The following is a 26,323-nucleotide window of genomic DNA, read 5'->3' on the forward strand; positions in this document are numbered from 1 at the left end:
GATTAAATAGCGGAATAGAAAATATGATCCCAAAAAAGTGTATGTATATCACACGTACACAACCACACTAGGCCCCAATTACTATTGTTTGTACCCCTAAAAGGCTAGGAGTAGGGGGAGTATGGAACAGGCAGCACCCTCAAACCTTCAGAAGTATGAGATGAACCCCAACAACTTGGAAAGGTGGATCTCTCTCACACGTACCAACACAGACTATCCCCCAATTTAACTGATCCCCAAAGGTTTTTGATTAAATAGCGGAATAGAAAATATGATCCCAAAAAAGTGTATGTATATCACACGTACACAACCACACTATGCCCCAATTACTATTGTTTGTACCCCTAAAAGGCTAGGAGTAGGGGGAGTATGGAACAGGCAGCACCCTCAAACCTTCAGAAGTATGAGATGAACCTCAACAACTTGGAAAGGTGGATCTCTCTCACACGTACCAACACAGACTATCCCCCAATTTAACTGATCCCCAAAGGTTTTTGATTAAATAGCGGAATAGAAAATATGATCCCAAAAAAGTGTATGTATATCACACGTACACAACCACACTAGGCCCCAATTACTATTGTTTGTACCCCTAAAAGGCTAGGAGTAGGGGGAGTATGGAACAGGCAGCACCCTCAAACCTTCAGAAGTATGAGATGAACCCCAACAACTTGGAAAGGTGGATCTCTCTCACACGTACCAACACAGACTATCCCCCAATTTAACTGATCCCCAAAGGTTTTTGATTAAATAGCGGAATAGAAAATATGATCCCAAAAAAGTGTATGTATATCACACGTACACAACCACACTAGGCCCCAATTACTATTGTTTGTACCCCTAAAAGGCTAGGAGTAGGGGGAGTATGGAACAGGCAGCACCCTCAAACCTTCAGAAGTATGAGATGAACCTCAACAACTTGGAAAGGTGGATCTCTCTCACACGTACCAACACAGACTATCCCCCAATTTAACTGATCCCCAAAGGTTTTTGATTAAATAGCGGAATAGAAAATATGATCCCAAAAAAGTGTATGTATATCACACGTACACAACCACACTAGGCCCCAATTACTATTGTTTGTACCCCTAAAAGGCTAGGAGTAGGGGGAGTATGGAACAGGCAGCACCCTCAAACCTTCAGAAGTATGAGATGAACCCCAACAACTTGGAAAGGTGGATCTCTCTCACACGTACCAACACAGACTATCCCCCAATTTAACTGATCCCCAAAGGTTTTTGATTAAATAGCGGAATAGAAAATATGATCCCAAAAAAGTGTATGTATATCACACGTACACAACCACACTAGGCCCCAATTACTATTGTTTGTACCCCTAAAAGGCTAGGAGTAGGGGGAGTATGGAACAGGCAGCACCCTCAAACCTTCAGAAGTATGAGATGAACCCCAACAACTTGGAAAGGTGGATCTCTCTCACACGTACCAACACAGACTATCCCCCAATTTAACTGATCCCCAAAGGTTTTTGATTAAATAGCGGAATAGAAAATATGATCCCAAAAAAGTGTATGTATATCACACGTACACAACCACACTAGGCCCCAATTACTATTGTTTGTACCCCTAAAAGGCTAGGAGTAGGGGGAGTATGGAACAGGCAGCACCCTCAAACCTTCAGAAGTATGAGATGAACCTCAACAACTTGGAAAGGTGGATCTCTCTCACACGTACCAACACAGACTATCCCCCAATTTAACTGATCCCCAAAGGTTTTTGATTAAATAGCGGAATAGAAAATATGATCCCAAAAAAGTGTATGTATATCACACGTACACAACCACACTAGGCCCCAATTACTATTGTTTGTACCCCTAAAAGGCTAGGAGTAGGGGGAGTATGGAACAGGCAGCACCCTCAAACCTTCAGAAGTATGAGATGAACCCCAACAACTTGGAAAGGTGGATCTCTCTCACACGTACCAACACAGACTATCCCCCAATTTAACTGATCCCCAAAGGTTTTTGATTAAATAGCGGAATAGAAAATATGATCCCAAAAAAGTGTATGTATATCACACGTACACAACCACACTAGGCCCCAATTACTATTGTTTGTACCCCTAAAAGGCTAGGAGTAGGGGGAGTATGGAACAGGCAGCACCCTCAAACCTTCAGAAGTATGAGATGAACCTCAACAACTTGGAAAGGTGGATCTCTCTCACACGTACCAACACAGACTATCCCCCAATTTAACTGATCCCCAAAGGTTTTTGATTAAATAGCGGAATAGAAAATATGATCCCAAAAAAGTGTATGTATATCACACGTACACAACCACACTAGGCCCCAATTACTATTGTTTGTACCCCTAAAAGGCTAGGAGTAGGGGGAGTATGGAACAGGCAGCACCCTCAAACCTTCAGAAGTATGAGATGAACCCCAACAACTTGGAAAGGTGGATCTCTCTCACACGTACCAACACAGACTATCCCCCAATTTAACTGATCCCCAAAGGTTTTTGATTAAATAGCGGAATAGAAAATATGATCCCAAAAAAGTGTATGTATATCACACGTACACAACCACACTAGGCCCCAATTACTATTGTTTGTACCCCTAAAAGGCTAGGAGTAGGGGGAGTATGGAACAGGCAGCACCCTCAAACCTTCAGAAGTATGAGATGAACCCCAACAACTTGGAAAGGTGGATCTCTCTCACACGTACCAACACAGACTATCCCCCAATTTAACTGATCCCCAAAGGTTTTTGATTAAATAGCGGAATAGAAAATATGATCCCAAAAAAGTGTATGTATATCACACGTACACAACCACACTAGGCCCCAATTACTATTGTTTGTACCCCTAAAAGGCTAGGAGTAGGGGGAGTATGGAACAGGCAGCACCCTCAAACCTTCAGAAGTATGAGATGAACCTCAACAACTTGGAAAGGTGGATCTCTCTCACACGTACCAACACAGACTATCCCCCAATTTAACTGATCCCCAAAGGTTTTTGATTAAATAGCGGAATAGAAAATATGATCCCAAAAAAGTGTATGTATATCACACGTACACAACCACACTAGGCCCCAATTACTATTGTTTGTACCCCTAAAAGGCTAGGAGTAGGGGGAGTATGGAACAGGCAGCACCCTCAAACCTTCAGAAGTATGAGATGAACCCCAACAACTTGGAAAGGTGGATCTCTCTCACACGTACCAACACAGACTATCCCCCAATTTAACTGATCCCCAAAGGTTTTTGATTAAATAGCGGAATAGAAAATATGATCCCAAAAAAGTGTATGTATATCACACGTACACAACCACACTAGGCCCCAATTACTATTGTTTGTACCCCTAAAAGGCTAGGAGTAGGGGGAGTATGGAACAGGCAGCACCCTCAAACCTTCAGAAGTATGAGATGAACCCCAACAACTTGGAAAGGTGGATCTCTCTCACACGTACCAACACAGACTATCCCCCAATTTAACTGATCCCCAAAGGTTTTTGATTAAATAGCGGAATAGAAAATATGATCCCAAAAAAGTGTATGTATATCACACGTACACAACCACACTAGGCCCCAATTACTATTGTTTGTACCCCTAAAAGGCTAGGAGTAGGGGGAGTATGGAACAGGCAGCACCCTCAAACCTTCAGAAGTATGAGATGAACCTCAACAACTTGGAAAGGTGGATCTCTCTCACACGTACCAACACAGACTATCCCCCAATTTAACTGATCCCCAAAGGTTTTTGATTAAATAGCGGAATAGAAAATATGATCCCAAAAAAGTGTATGTATATCACACGTACACAACCACACTAGGCCCCAATTACTATTGTTTGTACCCCTAAAAGGCTAGGAGTAGGGGGAGTATGGAACAGGCAGCACCCTCAAACCTTCAGAAGTATGAGATGAACCCCAACAACTTGGAAAGGTGGATCTCTCTCACACGTACCAACACAGACTATCCCCCAATTTAACTGATCCCCAAAGGTTTTTGATTAAATAGCGGAATAGAAAATATGATCCCAAAAAAGTGTATGTATATCACACGTACACAACCACACTAGGCCCCAATTACTATTGTTTGTACCCCTAAAAGGCTAGATGAGGAGTAGGGGGAGTATGGAACAGGCAGCACCCTCAAACCTTCAGTATGAGATTGTGTTCACTGTACCCCACAAAGATTGAGTTCACTGCACCCCACAATGATTGTGTTCACTGCACCCCACAAAGATTGTGTTCACTGCACCCCACAAAGATTGTGTTCACTGTACCCCCCAAAGATTGTGTTCACTGCACCCCACAAAGATTCTGTTCACTGCACCCCACAAAGATTCTGTTCACTGTACCCCACAAAGATTGTGTTCACTGCACCCCAAAAAGATTGTGTTCACTGCACCCCAAAAAGGATGTTGTTCACTGCACCCCAAAAAGGATGTTGTTCACTCCACCCCAAAAAGATTGTGTTCACTGCACCCCACAAAGATTGTGTTCACTGCACCCCAAAAAGATTGTGTTCACTGCACCCCAAAAATGATTTTGTTCACTGCACCCCAAAAAGGATTTTGTTCACTGCACCCCAAAAAGGATGTTGTTCACTCCACCCCAAAAAGATTGTGTTCACTGCACCCCAAAAAGATTGTGTTCACTGCACCCCACAAAGGATTTTGTTCACTGCACCCCAAAAAGATTGTGTTCACTGCACCCCAAAAAGGATGTTGTTCACTGCACCCCAAAAAGGATTTTGTTCACTGCACCCCAAAAAGATTGTGTTCACTGCACCCCACAAAGGATTTTGTTCACTGCACCCCACAAAGATTGTGTTCACTGCACACCAAAAAGGATTGTGTTCACTGCACCCCAAAAAGATTTTGTTCACTGCACCCCAAAAAGATTGTGTTCACTGCAGCCCAAAAAGATTGTGTTCACTGCAGCCCAAAAAGATTGTGTTCACTGCAGCCCAAAAAGATTGTGTTCACTGCAGCCCAAAAAGATTGTGTTCACTGCAGCCCAAAAAGATTGTGTTCACTGCAGCTCACACACAGAAAAATGGATGTGGATCACTGACACCTGCCTATCTCCAATCCCACACCACACAGCAATATCGATTGTAGTTTGTAGAACACAGTTTCCCTAAAATTCAGCAGACTCTGTCCCTAACAGGATTGAGAAGAGATCGTAGATCAGGATTGAGTGCAGACCCCACCCCCCACACAGCAATATCGATTGTAGTTTGTAGAAGACACTGACCCTATATAATTCAGCAGACTCTATCCCTAAAATGCCTACAACTCGCCCTGCCTAAACACTCCGACCTGTCCCTCAATTCTATCCGGACACAAATGGTTTTTTCCTGCCTATCTTTCCCTAATCAGCAGCCAGCACGTTGATGTGTGCTCTGTCCCTGAATCTAAGCAGCATAATGACGCCGCTGCGGCTGCCTCGAACTTATAAAGACTTGGTCACATGCTTCAGACGGCCAATCACAGCTACTGAGACATTTGCAGGCATGGCTGGGATGGCTTAAGGCACACCAGTTAAACGATTGTTGATTGGCTGTTGAAAGCCCGCCATGAAAAGAGCGCCAAAGCATGCAAAACCCGGAAATAAAACGACCGAACACGGATTTTTACCCGAACATACAGTAAAGTGTCCGTGTCCGTGTTCGGGTACAAAAAATCCAATTATTCGGTACGAACACGAATAATACAGTCCGTGTTCGCTCAACACTACCTGTAATGCAATTATTAGATGTTGCATAACATGCCTGAGGATAACCATGTTTTTTTTTGTTTTTTTTTTATGTTGAAAGTATGTTATTACTGCTTGTTTATACAAGGACCTGGTTATAAAAGCAGGATAAAAGAAAGAAAGTAAACAGAGACAATTCCCATAAGGACCAATTGATTTTTTGTTTCATTCTTCTCAAATTAAAAAAAAAAAAAATCAGAATGGTTACTGTTTATGCAGTACTTATTTTTATGGTTTTAATGAACAGGGCCCACAGTTTCACTGAATTCACTATTACACTCTTAACCACTTAAGCCCTGGAAGATTTTACCCCCTTCCTGACCAGGGGGTTTTTTGCGATTTTTTACTGCGTGACTTTAACGGACAATTGCGCGGTCGTGCGACGATGTACCTAAACGAATTTCGCGTCCTTTTTTTCCCACAAACAGAGCTTTCTTTTGGTGGTATTTGATCACCTGTGCGATTTTTTGATCATGCGCTATAAACAAAAAAAGAGCGTAAATTTTGCAAAAATAACAATATTTTTCACTTTTTTTTATATGAAATTCCCCCCCAAAAAAATGTAAAAATCAAAATTTTTTAACATTTTCGGCCAATTTGTTTTATGCTACATATGTTTGGTAAAAAAAAATTGCAAAAAGCGTATTTTGATTGGTTTGCTCAAAAATTATCGCGTTTACTAACAAAGGGAAAGATTTTTGTCATTTTTGGTGTTTTTTTTTTTTTAACGAGTAATGGCGGCGATCTGCGATTTTTTTGCGGTACTGCGACATTGCGGCGGACAGATCGGACCCTTGACTGACATTTTTGACACTTTTGGGGGTACCAGTGACATTACTGCAGTAATCAGTGCTATACATATGCACTGTTACTGTAAAAATGACACTGACAGGGAAGGGGTTAACTGTATTGGACAGGGAGGGGTTAAGTGTGTCCTAGGGGCGTGATTCTAACTGTAGTGGGACATTGCTATTGGTGTAAAAACAAAGATCAACGGTCCTACATAGTAGAACCGTCTGATCTTCATTTTTACACAGGGGAGAATGACAGGCGGCTTGTTTACATAAGCCGCTCAGCCTTTCTCCCGCTCTACCGGCGATCGTAGTGTGACCGGCGGACATCAGGTCCGCCGGTCACATGCCCTCACTCCTCTGTGAACGAGCCGAGGCGGCGCGCTCGCCCGCTATTGGCTTAAAACCCAGTGACAGGCGAGCGACGTAGATCTACGTCACTCTGCCTGGCCGGGGCTGACTGCCGCAGTAAATATACTGTGCGCAGTCGGCAACTGGTTAATGATCAGGCCAATTTTTCCTATATAGCACTGCGCTAACTTAACTGCTAATTGATCAGTTATGCAACGTTGTATCCAAACGAAATTCATATCATTTTTTTCCACACAAATAGAGCTTTCTTTTGGTGGTGTTTGATCACCACTGGTATTTTCTGTATTTTTTTTTTGTGATATAAACAAAAAAAAAATATCAATAATTTTGGAAAAGAAGTCAATATTCCTTACTTTTTCCTAAAAAAACATATCCAATCAAATAAAAAAAATAAAAAAATCAAACTTCTAATTGTTGCCCAAAATGTATTCTACATGTCTTTGATAAAAAAAAAAAAAAAAAAAAAAAAACAATATGTGTATGTTGATTGGTTTGTGTGAAAATGATATCGCCTACAATTTTTGGTATTCTGTAAAAACTGGAATTTTTATTTATTTTATTTTTATACTACTTATGGCGGAGATCAGTGATCTATAATGGGACTGCGATAGTGCGGCAAGCAATCTGACACTAACTGACGCTGGGGGGAACTGACTAACTGCCCCTGACATCACCAGTGACATTAATACAGTGATCAGTGATAATATTATATATTGTCACTGTACCCAATAGATTGTAAGCTCTTCTGAGCAGGGCCCTCTTAACCCTCTTGTATTTTATTGTATTGTATATGTACTGTCTCCCTCTAATATTGTAAAGCGCTGCGTAAACTGCTGGCGCTAAAGAAATCCTTAATAATAATAATAATAATCACACTGGCAGGGAAGGGTTTAATATCTAAGGTGATCAAGGGGTTAAATGTGTGCTTAACTACGTGTATTATGTGTAAAGTGCGCTGCTTTTACTACGGATCTCTAAGTTTCTCATTCCTCTGTACAGAGCTCTGTGTTGATTGTCAACATAGGGCTCTGGACTGTGATTGGACACAGCCGATCAGCAGGTCCCTGCCTTGAAACATTAGCCAAGACTCGCTGACAGGCTCCCGTTGTGTACAATCACAGCAGATGTTGGTGGGGGCGTGCTATAAATCCAGATACAGACAGCGGCATACGGGAATAGAGAGGGATTAGACCCCTGTCAGATTTTATTGCTGTCTGTGCCCCTGTTAGGGAGATTCACCCTCTCTATTTGTCCTGTTTAAACTTATCATCAAAGGTGAAAACAAAAGAAAATCCCAAATTTTGGGTTGACACCAGAATAATAAAGGGGGAATTTTCCAATGGGGACACACTGGAATTCCCTCACTTTGCAGTGGCTGTGGCTTATGCCTTAAGTAACACTTTAAAGTGTTACTTAACCCGGTAAATCGGTCTAAATATGCAGTATACATGCTTGTTATACTCACTGTCTTATCTGATCCTCCCCTTCTTTCACTGACCCCTGATAATTTCCTGATAACACAGAGTCTATGGAGTCAGACTTCCCATGCTCAGTTTGGTGTGTATTGCTAGAGGTTTTTTTTTTTTCTTGGGAGAGTGCATGTGATTAGCACAGGGCCAATCAGCACTGTTCAGACAGAGTGTCAGGGGTCTTGCAGTCTCATAGGACAGTCAGAAAACTCCACCTACAAGCTCTAACCAGACACTGATAGAAGTCACAAGACTGCTCTAACTGCTGATGGGAAAAAGTATTTAGCAGTTTATACTTACTAAAACTTTTGCATTTCCATGTTCTGTGTATTGTGGGAGACCTGATATAATAAACGCAGGGTCCTGAGTTTAGTAACACTTTAAGTGTGCGATATAAGTGAAAAAGAGCAAAATATTTGAAATAAAAAAACACTTTTTTTTAGCTTCTATTGTAAATTTTGCAAATAAGTAATTTGTGTTCATTAATTTGGGTCAAAATTTATACTGCTACATATCTTTGGTAAAAAAAACTCAAATTAGAGGATATTACTTAGTCTGTGTGAAAGTTATAGAGCAGGGGTCGGGAACCTTTTTGGCTGAGAGAGCCATGAACACCACATATTTTCAAATGTAATTCCGTGAGAGCCATACACTATATTTCAGTTGTCGGGAACCTTTATTTAATATTCATATTCATGGGCCGCAGTTATACAGTGAGTAGATGGAGCCACGTGGAAGTGCCTGGAGTCCGGTCGGGAAGAGAGCAGAGCAGGCAGGTATGCAATGAGGCCGGAGTGGTGAAGCACCTGCAGGCCTGCGAGTGATGGAGTTGAGTATAGGCCCTGAGAAAATGGCGGCCGGCCACTGAAGGCCTCAGAAGTGGATGTGAGAGGCAGTTCCCGCGGGTCCCCGGGTGTCAGAGGGGAAGGAGATCGTGTCTGTCGGGGCACAGGGAGCAGATGGCAGGTCTCCTTACCGGGCGGTGATTGCCAAGGCCCTCAGATGCACAGCACACGAGCCAGCGGCGGTACCGCGAGTAGGCCCCGGGGTCCGTATCGAGGCAATCCGGTCACCCAGAGAGGAACTGAGGGTAGCAGTGGGTAGCCCAAAAAGTGTACCGTCGATGGGTGCAGAAATCTCCTTGGCACCGGGCACAGCTACGCGGATGGCACTGGATTGAGTGGTAGATGCAGCGGAGCTCTTGGACTACATGTCCAGCGCGGCTCACGTCCAGACACACCCCCCTTTATTAAAGATTTATCTGCGAGCCAGATGCAGCTATCAAAAGAGCCACGTCTGGCTCGCGAGCCATAGGTTCCCTACCCCTGTTATAGAGTCTACAAGCTATGGGGTCAATCATTGAAAATTGATAACACCTGATCACATCTGATGTACTGACAGCCTATTTAATTTCTTGAGGCCCTGAAATGTCAGGACAGTACAAATACCACCCAAATTACCCCTTTTTGTCCAAAGTATTTGATAAGAGGCATGGTGAGTTTTTTGAAGTTGTAACTTTTCCGCACAATTCTTATGAAAATTAAGAAATGATTATTTTTTTTTTACACAAATTTGTCATAATAACAAGTTATTTCTCACACACAGTATATGCATACTTGCAATAACACTTCAAAATACATTCTGCTACTCCTCCTGAGTATGGCGATACCACATGTGGGAGACTTTTACACAGCCTGGCCACATACAGAGGCCCAACATTCAAGGAGCACCGTCAGGTGTTCTAGGTGCATAAATTACACATATAATTTCCTAACGACCTATCACAATTTTGAAGACCCTGGAGCACCAGGACAGTTGAATTATCCACAAAATGACCCAATTTTGGAAAGCAAACACCCCAAGGTAAATTCTACGAGGCATTATGAGTCTTTTGAACATGTAATTTTTTTCCACAAGTTTTTGGAAAATGTGGAAAGAAAATTAAAACGTATTTTTTTTTTTTTTTTTACACAAAGTTGTCAATTTGTAAGATATTTCCAACACATAGTATGGACATAGCACAAATTACACCCCAAAACACATTCTGCTACTCTTCCTGAGTATGGCGATACCACATGTGTGAGACTTTTACACAGTCTGGTCACATACAGAGGACCAACATCCAAGTAGCACCTTAAGGCATTCTAGGAGCATAAATTACACATATAATTTAATTACTACCTATCACACTTTGAAGTCCCTGGAGCACCAGGACAATGGAAATGCCCACAAAATTACCCCATTTTGGTAAGCAAACACCCCAACGTATATTCTATGAGGCATGGGCTGCAGATAGATACTTAGGCACTCTAATGGGCTGCAGATAGGTACTTAGGTACTCTAATGGGCTGGAGACAGGTACTTGGGTACTCTGATGGGCTGCAGACTGATACTAGGTACACTGATTGGCTACAGATAGGTACTCAGGTATTCTGGGCTGGAGACAGGTACTCGGGTACTCTGATGGTCTGCAGGTAGGTACTCGGGTACTCTGATGGGCTGCAGATAGGTACTTGGGTACTCTGTTGGGCTGGAGACAGATACTTGGGGTACTCTGGGCTGGAGACAGGTACTCAGGTACTCTGATGGGCTGGAGACAGGTACTCTGGTACTCTGATGGGCTGGAGACATGTACTCGGGTACTCTGATGGGCTGGAGACATGTACTCGGGTACTCTGATGGGATGGAGACATGTACTAGGGTACTCTGATGGAGTGCAGATAGGGACTCGGGTACTCTGGGCTGCAGACAGTTACACTGGTACTCTGGGCTTAAGACAAGTACTCTGATGAGCTGGTGACAGGTACTCAGGTACTCTGATGGGTTGGTGACAGGCGCTCTGATGGGCTGGTGACAGGGCTCCCTTTTACTGGGCAATCTGTGTGCAATTCCATTGGCTCTTTACCCTGATCAGGGATGGGCTGTTTTAGAGTGACACGCCTCATTCCCAATCGCTGCTCCACTTTAAGTTAGCCAGTAAAGATAAAAAGCCTTTATCAGAGCATGCAGCCCGCATGGATCCCCATGTATGATCAATACCAGGCCACATGCCCTCAACTTGAAGAGTGGGGGGTGGGCGTACCCTGTTGATGAGATCAAAGGCATCTTCCCCACATCACTGGACCAGTGATGGCGGGGATCTGCGGGCAGGACTTATCAGAATCTGGATGCCCCAATTAACAAAAGGGGGTGAAGGTTTTCCAAATATCGCCCCCCCCCCCCCAAGTCCGTTTTAGTTCTTGTATAATATAAAAAAACTATTACAGTAAAAATGCGTTCAGCCTTGCATTAAAAATGAAGCTAATTGACTTTGTTCTTTAGTTGTAAGTTTAAATGCACAATAAAAATATCAACAAAACGCCAGCTACATTGAGAAAGTAAAAACAAATGTAATTGGCAATAAAAAAATAATTATTATAATTTATAACACTTCTAACGAGGTCTGCAGCTAATTGGTCTGTGGACAATTTATGACATAGTACAAAACCTCAATCATGTTTTTCAGATTAACTTACGCACTTAGGACATCTGTGATGTCCTCTTGAGATAAATCTGATGTAAGAACATATTCACCTTCAAAATACAATGCCAAATGGAATACACATAAAACTGATCAAGCAATTCTAAAAATCAAATAATATATTAAACTTTTCTCACAGCTCAGTAAAATACAATATAAAGCATCACTTCAGACAGGGCAACATGACTACTGATCCACATTAGGTTCTGTGCACTTGGTTTGTTTTTTCAGGACTGATACCAAATGTTCCAGTACTGAATGTTAACTACTTTACCACCGGAGGATTTTGCTGTCTTACGTCCAGGCCACTTTTTGGAATTCGGCGCTGTGCGAATTTAACTGACAATTGCGCGGTCGTGCGACGCTGTACCCAAACAAAATTTAAGTTCTTTTTTTCCCACAAACAGAGCTTTCTTTTGGTGGTATTTGATCACCTGTGCGATTTTTACTTTTTGCGCTATAAACAAAAAAAAGAGCGTTTAATTTTAAATAAATAACAATATTTTTAACATTTTTTTATATGAAATCCCACCCCCCCCCCCCCCCAAAAAAAAAAATGTAAAAATCTAAATTTTTTTACATTTTTGGCCAATTTGTTTTCTGCTACCTATGTTTGGTAAAAAAAAATCACAATAAGCGTATTTTGATTGGTTTGCGCAAAAGTTATTGCGTTTACTAACTAAGGGAAAGATTTCTGTCATTTTTGGTGTTTTTTTTTTTTAATGCGTAATGGCGGCGATCTGCGATTTTTTTTTTGCGGGACTGCGACATTGCGGGGGACAGATCGGACCCTTGACTGACATTTTTGACACTTTTGGGGGTACCAGTGACATTTCTATAGTAATCAGTGCTATAAATATGCACTGTTACTGTAAAAATGACACTGGCAGGGAAGGGGTTAATTTTATTGGAGAGGGAGGGGTTAATGTATGCCTGGTGCTTACTGACGTGTGTGGGGGGAGGTGACTGAGTGACACAAGGACAGATCGCATGTTCAGCTATGCTGAACACTGCAATCTGTCACTCCTTGTCACTTAGGAGATCCGCTGCTCTGTTTACACAAGCGGGCGGATCTCCAAACTCGATTCCACGACGATCGGGGAAGAGCAGCGCCGATCGCCGCCGCTCCTCCCCTGGCCCGACTCCCGCTGTGACTGAAAACAGTGGGAGCGCGCCTCCGGCGGCGCGCGAGCGCCGCCTACAGGGGCAGGAGTCCAGCGTAGGTCTACGTCGCTGGACGGAATCGAGCCACTTTGCCGCAGTACAGTCAACGTGACCAGTCGGCAAGTGGTTAAAAACCAATTCTCAGCAGTTAAGTGAAGGTCACATTGGAGAAGATCTTTGCAAAATTCACTCTGCTTTATCCCATTCTACTGGGGTCTTTGTGATCGTTTATGTCTGTGTGGTCAGGGGCATTTTTTGCAAGCAGTGGGCCTCTGTACAGGACCATAACTTGGGCCCCCCAGCGCCTGATCTCCTCCACATCATAAGCTATAGGGCTGCAGCAAAGATTCATGTAGCACTTGTGATGCGGAGGAGATTAGGCACCAGCGGAGAGGACCAGTTGACACATTCCTTCCCCTCCAGATGACAGCTGTCAAATAACCAGCGGGTGCCTTGGTAATTATAGTGTGTGGCTCCCACTGGTCTCCACCTCCAGCAGACATAGGGTTACCTGAGATGTGCAGTCCATTCAGGACCTTCCCTAGGCAAAAAAGAGAGTGAACTGGCATATCCCCATATTGTGCAATGTGTAAGGGCACAGTGGGCCATCCCTTCCTTAGGGTCCCTGTGCACCACACACATGGCGCCCATGGATGATACACCATTATGTGTGGTCAGGAATAATCAAGGCTCACCCTATACTTCCTTTGTGTACTTGGTTGCGTATTTACTAGTTGTCTAACACAAATCCGACCCTTGTTGTTTCCTCTCATACTGGGGTTGATTTACTAAAACTGGCAGCGCTATATAGAAACCAATCATTGTTTTTTGTTAAAGCCTAATTGAACAAACTAAAGCTAGAAGCTGATTGGCTACCATGCACAGCTGCACCAGATTTTTCACTCTCCAGTTTTAGTATATGCACCCCACTGTGACTTGGTACAATGTCCACAAAGTAGTGAGTTATTAGGCAGGCACAGCTGGGTGTCCACATTGACATTCTCATGGCATTGTACACAAGAGCCAATGAGTTGATATACTTATAGGCCAGTTTAATATTTTCATTCCCAAATACAGAAAGACAACATACAAATTCGTTCCAGATAGTTACATAGTTAAAGTGGAGTTCCACCCTAAAATTGAAGTTCGGTCCATCTTCTTGCTCCGGGTCACCTGAAACACAAATGGATAATCGCAATTTTTTTTACTTACCTTGTTTTAGAAGAAAGTATACTTACCTTACTTCCTCTTCCTCCCTCTGCGGCTACGGCCGCCGCCGTCACTTCCTGGCTTGCAATGATTCCTGGGAGCTGAACGTCATCGCTCCCAGGAATCAATGCGCCTGCACCGGCCCCGACGTCAGTTCCGGTTCAGGCGCCATCATACCTTGCTAAACAGCTTGTGGGCATGCCCAGAAGCTGTGCAGGGATGACGCTGCAGCCCCGGAAGTGACGGCGGGGCCGGTGCAGTGCATCGTTGGACCGAAGAAGACGGAAGAGGACACAGAAGAGGATCGCGCTGGCTTCAAGCTGCCCACACCTGAGATGGCAGCGCTGGACAATACTTTTTCAAGGTAAGTATTTCTTCTAAAAAGGTAAGTGCAACCCGGGACAGATCAGAGGCTAGCCATTGTGGAATGTACTATCCCTGACTGTCCCGGGGGTATTTTTTTTTTAGGTGGAACTCCGCTTTAAGGGTTGATTTACTAAAACTAAAACTAAAACACTCTTACAATGAAGATGCCTTTCCATATGTCGAGGGTAAATCTCTTCTTTTCCAGATGTAAAGAGTGTCCCTTTGTCATTCTATGCATGAAGGTAAAAAACCTTTAGTATGCAGTAGCTCCTCCCCCTATACTTACCAGAACCCGGTCTCAATCCAGCGATGTGCTATTTAGTTCATTTTTAATTTTCCAAGCCAACTCCCCATCCATCCATCCATGTCTCCATGCATTATTCTGCTGAGAAATACCTTTGAAATACCCCCCTAGCATTACTAACTATAGCCATCTTTAGTAAGGGCCGATAATTATTGTAGCCTTTTTTTCCTGAAATCCATCTGCCCCTAGCTCAGGCATGCAGGCAGGAGGGTGTGCTTACCTGAAAAAAACCCTTCCTGCCTCCTGAAGACTCCTGGCATGTATGGCATCATTTGCTTAGGCCTGGAAACCAGGGAGTAAGTATAGAAATGTATACAAAAAAAGTTTAAAATAAGTAAATATGATATATTTTCCTATCTATTTACTAATGCTAGAGGCATGAGGATTAAAAATAGGCTTAAAGCGGAGTTCCACCCAGGGGATACTTTTTTTTAATAAAAATACCCCCGGGACAGTCAGGGCTAGTACATTCCACAATGGCTAGCCTCTGATCTGTCCCGGGTTGCACTTACCTTTTAGGAGAAATACTTACCTTGAAAAAGTATTGTCCAGCGCTGCCATCTCAGGTGTGGGCAGCTTGAAGCCAGCGCGATCCTCTTCTGCGTCCTCTTCCTTCTTCTTCGGTCCCACGATGCACTGCACCGGCCCTGCCGTCACTTCCGGTGTGCGCGCGTCATCCCTCCACAGCTTCTGGGCATGCCCAGAAGCTGTTTAGAAGGGAATGACGCGCGCGCCCTGGAACTGACGGCGGGGCCGGTGCAGGCGCATTGATTCCTGGGAGCGATGACGTTCAGCTCCCAGGAATCATTGCAAAAGCCAGGAAGTGACGAATCGCCGTGGGCGCCGAGGGGAGGAAGAAGGAAGTAAGGTGAGTATATTTTCTCTACAAGGTAAGTAAAAAAAAAAATAAAAAATTGCGATTATCCATTTGTTTTTCAGGTGACCCGGAGCGAGAAGATGGAGGTAAGTATAAATTTAGGGTGGAACTCCACTTTAAGGCCCATTTCACACCTGTCCGTTCCGTTTTCTGCTCAGTGGGGGATCGATCCGCAGATCCCCACTGTCCTGTATGGGAGAATCGGATGAGAAAGGACCGCATGTCCGCTCTCATCCGATTCGGTCCGCCAGACGGATGGAAAATAGGGTTTCCATCCGTCCGGATTTGACAGACAGGATCGGATCGGATGTCAGTGGACATGTCTCCGCTGAGATCCGCTGCCCCATAGAGATGCATGGGGCATCCGTTTAAAAACTGACAGGCAGATCTGAACGGTCCGCATGTGTGAAAGGGGCCTAAAGGTGTTTGGTATAACAAATGGATTACACCAAATGCCATCACAATTATTTTAATTCAGATTTTTTTTTTTTAACTTTCAATGTAATACAACATACTGTTTAACTTTTTTTTTTATTCCTGAGTTTATACGCACCTTAAAAGTACATTTTTTTTTTTTTTTTACCTTTTATATACCTTTTTCACATTAGTCCCAAACATATGGAAGAAGAAACCAAAATGTCATAATTGATTCGATCCACGGGTAGTGATAGAGATGGGGGACTGCTGTGTGCCTGACTGTCCCAATCCCATGGTCTTGGTTTCTCCCAGGCCATAGACCATGTCATGTGCTCTTTTTCACACCACACTGGAGATTATCACACTATCCCTGCTCTTAATCTCCTTCTACATCTCCAGACTTCCTGCCTATTCCTTCTTCCATTTTTACAGTGCCTTGAAAAAGTATTCATATTTATATATAAAAAAATATTTATATTGAAAAAGTATTCCCTTGAAATTTTCCACATTTTGTCATGTTACAACCGAAAATATAAATATATTTTATTGGGATAGACAAACACAAAGTGGCACATAAATGTAAAGTGGAAGGAAAATAATAAATGGTTTTCATCATTTTCAACAAATAAATCTGTGAAAAGTGTGGCGTGTATTTGTATTCAGCCCCCTTGAGTCAATACTTTGTAGAACCACCTTTCTCTACAATTACAGCTGCAAGTCTTTTTGGGGATGTCTCTTCCAGCTTTGCACATCTAGAGAGTGACATTTTTGCCCATTCTTCTTTGCACAATAGCTCAAGATCTGTCAGATTGGATGAAGAGTCTTGCAACAGATTCTCAATTAGATTTAGGTCTGGACTTTGATTGGGCCATTCTAACACATGAATATGCTTTAATCTAAACCTTTCCATTGTAGCTCTGGCTGTATGTTTAGGGTCGTTGTCCTGCTGAAAGGTGAACCTCTGCCCCAGTCGCAAGTCTTTTGCAGACTTTAAGAGGTTTTCTTCTAAGATTGCCCTGTATTTGGATCCACACATCTTTCCATCAACTCTAACCAAGCTTCCCTGACCCTGCGTGTGTTCAGGGTGATTGTGCTGTGTTGCCACACAGTGCATTTTGCTTTTAGGCCAAAAAGTTCAATTTTGGTCTCATCTGACCAGAGCACTTCTTCCACATATTTGCTGTGTCCCCACATGGCTTCTCGCAAACTTCAAACCAGACATTTAATGGCTTTCTTTCAACAATGGCTTTCTTTTTACCACTCGTGCATAAAGGCCAGATTTATGGAGTGCACGACTAAAACTGGATACACACTATACAATTTTCTTTAGATTTTTTCCTTTAGACTTACCAAAAACCAGGGCTCGAGTCCTGCAGGAACGCATGGGAACGATGTTCCTATACTATTCCCACAGCAGGAACGCGGTTCCCATTAGCTGCCGAATCTTGCAGGACTGGCCTTTGTCCTCCCCTCCATCGGTTCTTCTCCTGCTCCTCCAGTGGCCGCTGTAACAAAGTCCAGCCTCCTAGACCAGCACCAGTGATAGGCAGAACACTGATCCAATGCCGGCAAATTGAATCAGTGTGACGTGTATTAGAGGAGGTGGGACTTTGTTATAGCGGCTGCTGCAGGAGGAGGACCGAGGACGAGCATGCGGGACATTCAAACTACAGACCCCTCAACTGGGGGAAGGTAGGTACAGTGGCATACCAGCAGGGGGGCGCCCTGGGTGCCGTGCACGGGGAAGGGCGCCCTGGGTGCCGTGCACTGGGGGGGGGGGGGGTTGTCAAGCCGGTAATGGCGCCACTGACCACTCATGTCCTCATGTGAGGGCAGCTTGCTCCCTCGGTCCATGCTGCGCTGCTCGTGGGGGCGGGAAGAAGGAGTGTGCCCGAGATTTGAGCAGCCTACCTGTGTGCTAGATGGTGGTGGCATGAGACAGCTGCATATAGAGGAATTGATCCTTCCATATTCCTCCTGCAGCTGCCGAATGCCTGATTCTCCTCCTTTCCCCTACAGGCATTCAGCGTTTGCAAGAGGAATATGGTAACATCAACTCCTCTATATGCAGCTGCCCCTCCTATCCAACTTCTTTTTTCTTTTGCTGGCCCCCCAGTGCTCCTAAGTCCCCCCCCCAGTGCTCTTCAGCCCCCCCCCAGTGCTCTTCAGTCCCCCCCTCCACTCTGTGCGGTTCAGTCCCCCCCTCCACTCTGTGCGGTTCAGTCCCCCCTCCACTCTGTGTGGTTCAGTCCCCCCTCCACTCTGTGCGGTTCAGTCCCCCCCTCCACTCTGTGCGGTTCAGTCCCCCCCTCCACTCTGTGCGGTTCAGTCCCCCCCTCCACTCTGTGCGGTTCAGTCCCCCCTCCACTCTGTGCGGTTCAGTCCCCCCTCCACTCTGTGCGGTTCAGTCCCCCCCTCCACTCTGTGCGGTTCAGTCCCCCCCTCCACTCTGTGCAGTTCAGTCCCCATCTCCACTCTTTGCTGTTCAGTTCCCCCTTCCACTCTGTGCTGTTCAGTCCCCCCTCCACTCATTGTAGCAAAGTGTCATTTCTTCAGTGTTGTCACATGAAAAGATAGAATAAAATATTTACAAAAATGTGAGGGGTGCACTTTTTTTTTTTTTGAGCATGGGGGCAGACGGACGGATGGACGGATGGAATCTTGGGTGAATTCACACACTTTTTTTCCCAGGACTTGACCCCTGCCAAAAACATATAATATTAGGTCAGACCTAAACACTTTCAATTTGTATGCAATCAGGCAGGTACTTGCACTACAAAGTTGAAGGTAAATCTAATAGAAATCTATTGACAAAAGTTGTATAGTGTGTATCCAGCTTAATTGTTGTCATGTGGACAGATTCTTCCACCTGCAGCTCCTCCAGAGTTACCATGGGACTCTTGGCTGCTTCTCTGATTAATGCTCTCCTTCCCCGGCCTGTCAGTTTAGGTGGACAGCCATTTCTTGGTAGGATTGAACAGTGCACTGTGAGATTTTTTTTAAAACCTAGCCCTGCTTTAAACTTCTCCACAGCTATATCCCTGATCTGTCTGGTGTGTTCCTTGGCCTTCATGATGCTGTTTTTTCACTAAGGTTCTCTAACAAACAGTTGTATTTATACTGAGATTAAATTACTTACACGTGGACTCTATTTATTAATTAGGTGACTTCTGAAGGCAATTAGTTCCACTAGATTTTAGTTAGTAGTATCAGAGTAAAGGGGGCTGAATACAAATTCACGCCACACTTTTCACATATTTATTTGTAAAACATTTTGAAAACCATTTATCATTTTTCTTTTACTTCACAATTATATGCCACTTTGTGTTCATCTATCACATAAAATCCCAAAATACATTTTTACGTTTTTGGTTGTAAAATGACCGTATAACGGAAAATTTATATCAAATACTTACCGTAATTTTCCTTTCCTGATGGGCTCCATGGCAGCCTACGTGTGGGGTTAGTCCCGCCTCCTCCTACCTCATAGGACCCCACTCCCATAAATTTCACTCTGCCCCAGAGACCATGTTCCATAAAATAGCCTCCTCCGGCAGATGGGTGGGGACTCCGGCTGCCATGGAGTCCATCAGGAAAGGAAAATTACGGTAAGTATTTGATATAAATTTTCTGTTTTCCTGACAGACTCCATGGCAGCCTACGTGTGGGAAATAACTAGCCAAACACACCAGGGTGGGCAATCTGCTGTTCAAAAGAAATTTAATTTGCACCATCAACTGATAGTATCCGCAAACCAAAATCAACAGATGATAAAGAAGCTGGCTCGACACAATAATGAGCCATGAAAGTGTGAATTGAGGACCATGAGGCCGCTTTGCATACAACTTCAGGAGCCACATGACGAAACGCTGCCCAAGAAGTCGACATTCCTCTTGTAGAATGCGCTGTCACCGCCTCCGGGGGAGCCAACCTTTAGCTCTATAGGCCCATTGAATGGACTGGACAATCCAAGATGCGATCGTTCTAGACGAAGCACGCCAGCCTTTATTCTTCCCATAGAACAGGACAAACAAATAATCCGAATGGCGGAAATGAGATGTGGCTTCCAGATATAGTTTCAGAATTTGCCCTACATCCAGTGGATGAGTCGCAGAGTCAGAGGATTTGAATGTTGGCAAGACAATTTCCTGATTTTCATGAAAAATAGAGGATACTTTTGAAAGCAAATCCAACATGGGAATCAGAACCACCCAATCTGGGAAAAACGACAAAAAGGGGTTCTTTGCATCCCAAAGCTCCTAGCTCAGAGACCCTTTTTGCTGAGGCGACTGCCACCAGGAACGCTACTATAAGAGACAATTCTTTAATGTAGAGTTGAACCAGGTTATCTTTTCTGAGGTCTGCAAAGAAATCCAGAACAAGTGGAAGATCCCACTTAGGGAATCTGGGCTTCCTTTGTGGTCTGAGCCTAGAAGCTCCTCTGAAAAATTGCCTCACTAGAGGATGCTTTGCCCAGGATGTTCCTGTGAAAGCCGAGATAGCTGACACTTGATCTCGAAGAGAACTGACTGATAAAGGCAGATCCAGGCCAGATTGTAGAAAACTCAAAATGTGTTGAACCTTTGGAGCGCCTTGCACATCCATATTTCCGGAGATATGAGACATGAACTTATTCCATATCCTTTCGTAGACTCTATTTGTTCCAGTTCTTCTCACATTCAACAGTGTGGAGATAGCTCCACTTGGACACCCTAATGCCTCCAGCCTTTCCCTTTCAAAAACCAGGCCATCAGGTGCAGATGGGCCGGGCAAGGGTGTAGCACTGTTCCCTAAGACAGGAGATCCTGCCTGGAAGGTAGTGGAACTGGCTCGCGAAAGCTCAGCTGTAGTAGCATCGGAAACCAGGGCCTGTTCGGCCAATATGGGGCTATCACAAGAGCCTCCACTTCTTCCAACCTGAGTCTCGTCAGGAATCGAAGGAGGACTGGAACTGGTGAAAAGGCGTAAGCCTTGTGAAACCTCCACTGCTCTGTTAGGGCATCCACCCCGAAAGCGTGTGGGCATTTGCATCTCGTGTAGTACTTCTCCAACTTGAAGTTGCACGGGGAAGCGAACAGATCCACTTCCGGAAGGAACCCTAGGGATTTTAGCCACTGAAACACATCGGCATGAAGACTCCACTCGTTGTCCATGGAGACTCGTGATAGAAAATTTGCCTGGATGTTCTGTGTCCCTGGCAGAAAAACCACAGTGAGGTTGGATAAGTATTTCTGAGGCCAGACCATTATTGGCTCGACTTCTCTCAATAAAGAGTGACAGCGAGTTTCCCCTTGACGCTTTATATACGACACTGCCGTCGTATTGTCCAGCCTCAGGAGGACAGATGTTCCTACTGTAAGGTGATGAAATGCTTGGAGAGCTCGAAACGCTGCTCGAAGCTCCAGGATGCTCGAAACTTCCCTGTGTAACCGAGGATTCCATTTGCCCTGGGCTATCTCTGATAGGCAGTGAGCGCCCCAACCTGTGTTACTTGCGTCCGTGGTTATCGTGACCCAAGAGATGGGAAGGATAGAATGGCAATTGAGTAGATTCCTCCTCTGCAACCACCACAGGGGACTGTCCCGCATTACTGGGGAAATCCAAATCAGATGATCCATGTCGCCTGGGCACCATTGGCGAAGAAATCCTGTTTGAAAAGGACGCATCCTCCATTGAGCCCATTTCACCATAGGTGTCGTGGCCACCATAGTACCTATTATTTTGAGGCACTGTGAGACCCGGAGATGAGATGTTGACATGGCCAGCTGTACTCTGTCTCTGATAATCAGGATTTTCTCTAGAGGCAAGGAGATGATGCCCTTGACTGTATTGAATTGAGCCCCGAGAAAGATAAGTGCCTGTGGGGGCTCCAGATGGCTCTTTTCCAAGTTTAGCAACCAGCCGAACTCGAGAAGAGTCGCCGTGACTAGATCTCTGTGAACCAGGAGTTGCTCTCGATCTTGCGACAGAAGTAGTAAGTTGTTTAAATAATGGTGAAAACGCACTCCCTTGATTCTGATCAGGGCTACCACAGCCAATAAGAGTTTTGAAAATACTCGAGGAGATGTTGTGAGCCCGAATGGAAGACATGTAAACTGAAGATGGTGTTGATCCACAGCAAACCGCAGGTATTTCTGTAACTCTGTTGCTATAGGCACATGGAAATATGCATCCTTCAAGTCTATTGACACAAGCCAATCTCCTGGCTGAACCGCCTGGCGGATTGTCAATAGTGTCTCCATTTTGAATTTTCCCTTTTTTATAAAGGAGTTTAGATGTGTGAGGTCTATGACCGGTCTCCAGGAGCCGTTCTTCTTCATTACTAAGAAGAGTGGAGAATAGAGGCCTTGAAACCTCTCTTTGGCTGGTACTGGAACTACTGCGCCTTGAAGCAGCAGCGCATCTACGTATGCTGAAAGGATTTGCCTTTCTTCTTCCGACCGTGGAAGAGCTGTGGGAATGAACTTGAGGATAGGTGGACTGCAGAACGACCAAGTGTGTCTTGTAGAGATTGTCCTGATGACCCAAAAATCTTTTATCGAGGCTGCCCAGACGTGTCGAAACCGGAGAAGGCGAGCACCGACCTGAACCGTCTGGACAGGCCCAACATCAAAAGGACTTAGCCGCTTCCCGGCTACTAGAAGAGGCTCCTTTGGAAGCCTTTTGGTTTTAAGATGGATTTTTCCTCCATGTTTTCCAGAATTCACGACCAGATCTGTAACCTCGAGCATCCTTCGCTCTATCCGAAGATTGTCTGGACTGTGTCCTTCTCTGACCCAGACGACGATCCTGCTGGAGGAACCCCGACTTATGGCCCGTGGCGCGTGAAATAGCGCTCTCCAGCTTGTTCCCGAACAAGGAAGACCCTTTGAATGGAATAAAGACAAGAGAACGGTCGCCCAGGCGGGACTTTATATGAGGTTGCCACAATAGTCATGAAGTGTAAAATTTATTAGTAGAGTATAAGCATACAATCGATATAAATGTATAGTCATAAGCATAGTTACAAAACATGTACAGCATGTAGAAAACAATTGACAAAATAACAACATAGCAGCAAATTGCGCATGATGACAGCATTGCAACATCCGTGTAGCATGGTATTGGGTATATCTGTATTGAAAACTCTACGCGTTTCGTGGGTCTAATATGCCCACTCATCAGGAGTATATAAGTAGATCTGTCTAAAAGTAAATGATAAAAAATCAATATTTGCTGTGCGTTTATATTGGCCAACAACTGTGAAGTTTCAACAAATGTATGACCCAAGTGGGGAAACAACACTTACATTGGGCCAAATCAGATTGAGAAATGCTGCCATGAGGTGGGGTGCCAACGTCTGATCCGGGAGCTGAAGAGACAAGAGTACCCACAAGAAAATGGGGAGCCGGGCAAGGTTTCTTGTGGGTACTCTTGTCTCTTCAGCTCCCGGATCAGACGTTGGCACCCCACCTCATGGCAGCATTTCTCAATCTGATTTGGCCCAATGTAAGTGTTGTTTCCCCACTTGGGTCATACATTTGTTGAAACTTCACAGTTGTTGGCCAATATAAACGCACAGCAAATATTGATTTTTTATCATTTACTTTTAGACAGATCTACTTATATACTCCTGATGAGTGGGCATATTAGACCCACGAAACGCGTAGAGTTTTCAATACAGATATACCCAATACCATGCTACGCGGATGTTGCAATGCTGTCATCATGCGCAATTTGCTGCTATGTTGTTATTTTGTCAATTGTTTTCTACATGCTGTACATGTTTTGTAACTATGCTTATGACTATACATTTATATCGATTGTATGCTTATACTCTACTAATAAATTTTACTTTTTGACTCTTCATGACTATTGTGGCAACCTCATATAAAGTCCCGCCTGGGCGACCGTTCTCTTGTCTTTACAAAATTTTAGGGATGGAGATGCACACAATTGCAAGTGCTAGACCAGTTTTCTTTTACCTTTGAATGGAATACGGCACCAAGCCTGCTTGGAGGAAGGATCGGCCAGCCAGGGGCGCAGCCATAGAGCCCGTTTAGCTGTCACTGAAGAGAGCATTGCCTCGGGCCACCAGACGAATAATATCTAGGGAAGCCTCCCCCAGAAAAGAAGCCGCCAGTCTGAGCTCATTCACTGCTGAAGCTCTGGCTACTTCTTCTGATACGGGCCTTAGATCCGAATCCACCTCTATTGTCCAGGCCTCCATGGCCTTGGATAAAGCCGCAATGGCTAGGGCTGGCTTACAAGCCATTCCAGCAGACACATAAATCTTCTTAAGGTCAGTGTCGATTCTTCTTTCCAGCCCATCTTTAAAAGACACTGTGTCTTTGAGTGGAAGAGTGACGTGCCTCGCTAATCTCATGAGGGCGGCGTCCACTAGAGGCGCTGACTCCAGGTGCTTCACATCCTCACTCTTGAATGGGTACATCCTGGAAACTTTGGATACCAGAGAATTTTTCCTCTCTGCACATCCCCACTCATCCGAGATAATTTCACCAAGTTCACCTAAAAAGGGAAAGTTATGGCGCTCTTTCTTTAGGTGCTTGAAATACCTTCTTTGTTTAGATGGTGACTCTACTGGCTCCTCCCACTTTAGGGCTCCCTTTACTGCCTTAACCAGGGTAGGGACCAAGGCAAAATCAAAGCCTGAGCGAGGAGTATCCGATTCGTCCTCACTATCCGAGGAGTTGAAGCCGGAAATGCTCTGCTGAGAAGGGCCGGGAGTACTGAGGCTATCCCTAACAGGGATGTCTGCCATACCAGCCGAGGGGCTACAGGTGCGGTCAACCTCCAGGTTTTGTAGGGATTATTGGACCACCCGTCTAACCAGGGATTCCACCTGCTGGTTATCATTCCCCCTTTCTCTAGAGGCATGGGCAAAACATGCTTCGCATATTGATTTGCCATCAGAAACACGTGCTGCACAACCCCAGCAAGATCTTCTATCAGGGTGTCTTTGTGCTGATGCAACCGTGGAGCCTTCCCTGTGATGTTTGGTAGAAGACTTGTGGCGACTAGTGCCAGGAGAAGTGTGATGACGTTGTGACCTAGTAAGGTCCTTATCTTCGCGTGCTTTAGTTTGTTTATCAGACCTAGAAGGGCTAAGAGAAAAGGGAAAAATTACCCCTACTGCCCTAAATCCGAACCGTACAGGGATAGGTAAAAATAATACCACTCTTACCTGTAGAGTAAGGGTTGGCCACTGGGGGGCGGTGAAGTATCCATACTGCTCTTAACAGGAAGACTGTAACAAACACAGGAATAAGGAAGTGCTGCATAGTGCATACACCAAACTGCACACAGACATCCAGCAGGATTAAGCTTACCACTAGCAGAGACCGATCAAGCACAGGGAAGCTGCCGCATATGTCCGCAGTACAATCCCAATGTGATCCACTGTGACAGCAGTTTAAATCTGCCGCTAGATGATTACGTCACCGCCCCCCCGTGACAGACAGCATCCGTGCACATGTGTGAGCACGGAGCAGCCACTCCACTGCGCCGGCACCGCCCCCAGACACCCAGCGGTGACCCGGAAGCTGCGCTGGGACACAGGAAGAGCCGGGGCCGCAAGATGGAACGCCCCTGAGTTCCAAAACACTGCAAGACAAAATACATATACAAAAAATGGCTGCCATACGTTACCAAGCACACTCCGAACCACGGTCTGACCTGGGACACGAAAACCTCCAGTGCATCGATTCGGGGTGTATTAATGGGCCTCCCGCTAGTAGCTAGGACGATTAGCCGTATTCAGCTTGCCCGCCAGTGGCCAGGCTTTATGCTTCTTCAATGCATGGGATTGCACACCCGTGTCCTACCCCGCTAGTAGCTAGGGCGTACTGGACTCTTAAGCGGTATAAACCTGGAATCGATCGTGTAAATCACCAGGAAATAGACCGAAAATCTTCATGAGGTAAGACTTGATATCCATCCAACAGGAGGAGGACAAAAAAGGAACATGGTCTCTGGGGCAGAGTGAGATTTATGGGAGTGGGGTCCTATGAGGTAGGAGGAGGCGGGACTAACCCACACGTAGGCTGCCATGGAGTCTGTCAGGAAATACTATTTATATGCAGTATGCCATTTTTTTATGCCAGCCTCTAGC

The sequence above is a fragment of the Pelophylax lessonae genome (assembly GCF_965119305.1).
Source record: "Pelophylax lessonae genome assembly, chromosome: 1".
Lineage (NCBI taxonomy): Eukaryota > Metazoa > Chordata > Amphibia > Anura > Ranidae > Pelophylax > Pelophylax lessonae.